The sequence below is a fragment of the Mus pahari genome, chromosome 1 (genome assembly GCF_900095145.1).
Source record: "Mus pahari chromosome 1, PAHARI_EIJ_v1.1, whole genome shotgun sequence".
In the NCBI taxonomy this organism is placed as follows: domain Eukaryota; kingdom Metazoa; phylum Chordata; class Mammalia; order Rodentia; family Muridae; genus Mus; species Mus pahari.
This window is the reverse complement of record NC_034590.1, coordinates 98,434,890-98,440,889: the sequence shown is the minus strand read 5'-3', so window position 1 is coordinate 98,440,889 and position 6,000 is coordinate 98,434,890.

Sequence of the window (6,000 nt, the reverse complement as noted above, 5' to 3'; positions counted from 1 at the left end):
CCCCCTTCTCCTCCCCTCCCCACCCCTCCCTCACACACATACACACACACATTTTTTTTCAAAAAAAGAATTTCAAGTGAGATGCTATATTGCCTACCTGCCTTCAAATCTCAGAGGCTAGATACACAGCAGTATGTTGACCGAATGATGTTATATAAGAACACACATACATACACACACATATCACAACAGTATGATGTTATATAAGAAAGTGGCTCCAAGGAGGTATGTATTGACTCATAGAAAGAACATTCCAGTAGGCTGTAAAGCCAGTGCTTTAAAAGTAATCATTGAAAAAATCCTTCCCAAAATAATCGTGGGGCCAGTGAGATGTATCATGTGGCGGTGCTTGCCACCAAGGCTGTTGACCTAAGTTCAATCCCTGGGACACACACAATGAACACACATGTGATACACGGCATACACACAGCATGGCATGTGTGTGCTCACACGTTTTCTCTTACTCTCTCCCTCTCCCGCTCACCCCTTCCTTCTCCCCACTCCTCCTCCCCCTCCCCACCACTCTCTCTCTTGTTGAATGTAGAAAAGAAATAGTTATAACACAATCATATCTGTCCAAAGCACTGAGCTCAGTAAAGTCATCATCATTAATTTTCTCACACTTCCCTTGTCCAGTTCCGTATCACATTTCATGACGGCAGGATTGTATCGAGTGGTCATCAGAATTAATTCTTTAAAAAGATGGCTGCCTTTGATGTCTTGTTCATATAAAGCTATTGTCAAAGCACACATGGAGCCTAAAACAAAAATTATAGATTCTCTTAGCTCAAAGAATGTGCTCTGAAACAGTCTTCTAGACACTGCAGGACAGATGCACAGATAAACTCACAGAGGCAGTGACAGCTTGCACAGGGCCTGCACAGACAGGCTCCCAGCACGGAGGGGGAGGGGGACACAGGCTCCCAACCTAACCAAGAAACCAGCTCCATAGACACCCTCGGCCAAAGTCAGTGTCCTCCAATGGAGTCTCACTGCACATATTAACTACATACTCTTCAGTGCCAGCCCCATGCCAAGGAGCAGTTGCCCAACACAAAACCAACTCAGCAGTATTTTTGTAGCTATTTTGTCTTATTTTGCTCTGTTTGAACATTTTTTGTTTTGTTTTATCTGCCTTTTGCTTGTACATTTTTACTTTTATTGGAGGGGGTTGTTTTTTGTTGTTTTATTTTTGTTTTGCTTTGTTTTAAAGTGAGAGAAAAATACAAAGTGGGGTGGGTGGGTAGGGAGATGGGGAAGATCTTGGAGTAACCGGGAGATGGAGAAAACATGACCAAAATACTTGGTGTGAATTTTTTCCAATTAAAAAAAATGTTAATAAATAAATAAATATTTATTTATTTTTACTCTGTACTTCATTTTTGGTAGAAGCCTGACTTAACCTTCTAAACAATATCCTGAGACTCTATTCAATAGGGCATGCACATTTTAGTAATTAATGTCACTGGAGTTCAGATTGTTAAACACTGCTTCTTATAGCCAAAGGCAAAGATAGGGATTGTAAAGCATAGCTAGTAAACAAAATCCATAAAATCAGAAATATAAAACAAAGTAATATTGTTTCTTCACAAAAACAAGCCCCTGATCTCCAAAGTTAATTGCAAGAACTATTTGGGCAAAGGAGACAACATAGAACACAGTGCAAGGAAAGCCGAGAGAATGGGGGAAGAAATCTAGGTAAGATGAAACCAATTCTCTGCAACTTAATTGCAATTCTCAAGAAAATAAAAATTGGTGTATTTGATTTAAATTCTTTTAAGTTGACCTAAGTTGTGTGCAGTAAACTTTCCTGCAATCCCATCATTCAGGAAGCTGAGAGGGAGCTGAAGGGGAGCTGAAGGGAAGCTGAGGGAGAGCTGAGGGGGAGCTGAAGGGGAGAGCTAAGGGGAACTGAGGGGGTGCTGAGGGGAGAGCTGAGGAGGAGCTGAAGGGGAGAGCTGAGGGGAAGCTGAGGGAGAGCTGAGGGGGAGCTGAGGAAGAGCTGAAGGGAAGCTGAGGGGGAGCTGAGGGAGAGCTGAAGGGGAGAGCTGAGGGGAGCTGAGGGGGTGCTGAGGGGAGAGCTGAGGAGGAGCTGAGGGGAAGCTGAGGGGGAGCTGAGGAAGAGTTGAAGGGAAGCTGAGGGGGAGCTGAGGGGAAGCTGAGGGAGAGCTGAGGGGAAGCTGAAGGGGAGCTGAGGAGGAGCTGAGGGGGAACTGAGGGGGAGCTGAGGGTCTCAGTTATTTTTCTATTACTGTGAAGACACACCATGACCATGGCAACTTATAAAAGAGTTTATCGGGTTTATAGTTTCAGACCATCATGGCAGGAGGCATGACAGTAGCAAATAGGATGGTGCTAGAGCTATGGCTGAGAGCAGAGGGATTGTGTCTCAAAATAAAATGTTTTGATATATTACAAATGCTCTGATAATTGCTTATAAGGAGATATTTTCTTCAGATTTAATTGTAGATTCAAATTTTCTTTTCATATCTGTAAACTAGTAAGGGACATTAGTCCCCAGCAAACTGAGTTGAAAGAATTATAGAAATTGCAAAGTTAAGATAAAAAGGCAGACTCCCAAAGTAATCCTTGTGGTTGTGGACTAAACCAGAGATGGAGTGTTAGGTACACAGGTTACACACACTGTGGGACACAGACAGTCATAACACACATAGTTAGACACATGGGTTACACACAATGTGTTTTGTCCACTGAGAGGTGTAGGACACGGTCCAGAGCTATGAGCAGACCTCACCTTCACATCTTTGGTCTAACCCTAGTCTCCAGCACAAGGAACCAGGACACCTGGATAAATGACTGCACCGAGGACAAGGAGAGCAAAACACAAGAGAGGACTGGGGGATCCTGTCATGTCACAAAGTTATGGACATGAAAAATAAAAGCTTTAAGTCACAGTGATGGCATCATACCACAGGGACACCGAAGCCAAGTGAAAGTTCCTTTGTAGAAGAAAAAAAAAAAAAAACAAGTCTATATAGTGGACACAGTGAACTGGTACAACAGTAACCAAACCTACTGTGTGCCCAACTGTCTATGAAAATTTTGTAAGTGACATCATGGAAGTTTAAAGTTTAAAAAAAAAAAAAAATGTTGGTTTCCGTCAAAGGCAATGATAAGACCTGTAGAGGAAAGCCAATAAACAAAGCTATCATCACAATTTGAAACCAAGCCAGGGATGAAATCAGCCTTGTCATGTTGAGAGTTTCCCCCCAGGCATGGAGCTTTATAAATGGCACTTTACCTCCATGGTGTCCCCATACCAACACAAAATTCATAAAATCATATAGCCTCAGTCTGTCGTAATACAAACATGTCAGACCACATAGGGACACTGTGTGAAACCCCTACCCAGTACTCTCTTGAATGTCTAAGTCTCCCAAGACAGAGGGAGACTAAGAAACTGCACACAGCCTGAGATGGCACAGCACTTACTACCCAAACCCAAGGACAAAGTTTGGTTCCTGGAAACTACTGTGGAAGGAGAGAAATGACTTGTGAAATCTGTCATGAAATATGCATGCCATGTATATGCACACACACAAAGATGATGATGATGATGATGATGATGATGATGATGATGATGATGATGGAGATTATGATGGTGATGGCGATTATGGTGGTGATGGTGGTGGTGATGGTTGTTGGTGATGATGGTGATACATTTTTAAAGATGGGCTAAGTTGTCATTGACAAGTCATTAATTGTTCAAAATGCTCCAGACCAACATGCAGTGTCAGAAACAGAAAAACACTAAGGCTGGAGTCCACGGCAGCTTCTCTGCTGCCGTCTCAGTCTTTCTGCAACTCCAGCATCCCTAAACCCAGGTGTATTTGTGACGTGAAGCAAGGGCATGTGTTTCCACCCAGTGATTTCTTTTCCGTGGCAGTATTTCATTCCTAGCTCTATTCTCCTAACCTGTTTTCTGATTCCACAAGAGCCTCGTGTTCTGCTCCTTGGACAATTTCATGCTACATTTGAGATGCTGTTCCCCCCACCCCCAAGATAATTTTCAATTCCTTTCTCCCTCCCAGCTTTCCCATCCTCGTTTTGATATCTGGATTATTTAATATCATAGACACGGTAGAGGCTCTTACCCTCCCACTCACTGGAAACAATCACTTTCTCTTTCCTGCACTTCCAATATTGCTGAGAATGTCATTTCCCACCGGTACCCAATCACCAGGCTGACAATTCGAGTCATGAATGAGCCCTTTCTTTCAGCCATCCCTGAGGCTACTGAGACCCCTTCACTGCCTCCTGAATCACAAGTTCTCTTCCTCTTAACACCAACACCCTCCCACCACAAACCTGCTTCATGTCCAGGTCCTTTCACCTCACAAGCACCCACCCTCGCTCAGAGTGTAGTTCACAGCAATCTTTACCAGAGTCACTCGGAAGCAGACAATCTGTGGGAACTGCTTGGCCCCTCCTGGAGAGGCTGACTCTGACCTGGGAGGAGAAGGCTTGTTTGGAAGCATAAGTTTTAAATGCAGCATCTTTGGGGAAGTACATACTGCACTAGATCTCCAGAACAGATGAACAAGCCGGTGCTTTTCATTCCTGAGGCTTCATCAGTCACCAAAGCTTCCCCCAAACAATGACAGCTTCAGAGAGGTGGAGTTAACTGGGCAGGAAAGGAGGCGGAGTATCAGGGTTTTCTTCCTTTTAATTGCATGGGTTCTCCTGATGTACAGCCTGGTGGGCAAGCACTGAAGGATGGCCCTGAAGTTCTGCACTCTCCTCAGATTCTGCCATCCCCACCGCCCCTCAGTACTAACTGCCAGGCTAAGTGTTAGTGGGAACCCATTCCCCCAAATAGTGTCTACATGCTTGTAATTTTTTTTATCTGTTGCTAGGTAGCATTTTTCCTCAAAACTTAGAAATCTGAACCAGTGGGCACATATTATCTCATAGATTCTAAGGGACAAGGTTCTAGGCTTCACTGGTGATCCTGATTCTGGGTCTCTCATGGGTCCATTAGAATCCTGTGAAGTCATCTCCAGATTTATTGTGAGATCCAATATTAGCTCATGAATTGCATCTTATCCCAAGATCTTGACCATTGGCAGGTCCCAGAAGATCCAGTTCCACATTCTCTCACTGTGGCCAGAGCTGGGTCCTAGCTGGGCTGGGTAGAACATGTTGACCACTTCAGATTTCTCACAGCATTCTTCTTATACACAAATACACGCATAAACATACACATATAAACACACACATGTACACATGCAGGCACATATACATGCACACACACATAGACACACACAAACAGATCCACATATACTGGAGTGAGGTCTCAGAGGAAGTGAGAAGTAACTGGCTTTTAATTACCTCCTGAAGTGACAGGTCCCTACTTTGGACATACTCTATTTATTAGCAACCCATATACAAAGGCATGATACCTGAGGGCAGAAGCCAGTGAGAATCATATTAGACACTCTTTATATAAATACTAATTAGATGCCAGCAAACCTCAGACCCTCAAAACAAAGTTGGGACTGTGGGGATGACTTAGTCAGTAAAGCACTTGCCTTGCAAAACCTGAGTTTAAATCCCCAGAACCCATTTAAAAGGCAGCTATAGTATCACACATCTGTAAGCCCAGTGATGAGAGATAGGAATCAGAAATAGGCTGGGGATTGTAAGATCAACTAGTCTAGCCTTCATGGTGACATTTCAAGCCAATGAGAACAAAAGGTGAGGACCATCTGAGGAAGGAAGGAAGGAAGGAAGGAAGGAAGGAAGGAAGGAAGGAAGGAAGGAAGGAAGGAAGGAAGGAAGGAAGGAAGGAAGGAAGGGTGGGTGGGTGAGTCTATGTCTTGCACACTGAAGTGGAAACTTAAGGGTTCTTTGGAAAGTTGGTTGGAGGGTGTTTTGTTGGGGCAAACACAAGAAGGAATGTTTCATTAAAGTGGACTCAGGTGTGAAAGGCTAAGGCAGACTCGTGAAGGAACCTTTCACTGAAGCAGACAGAGGAGA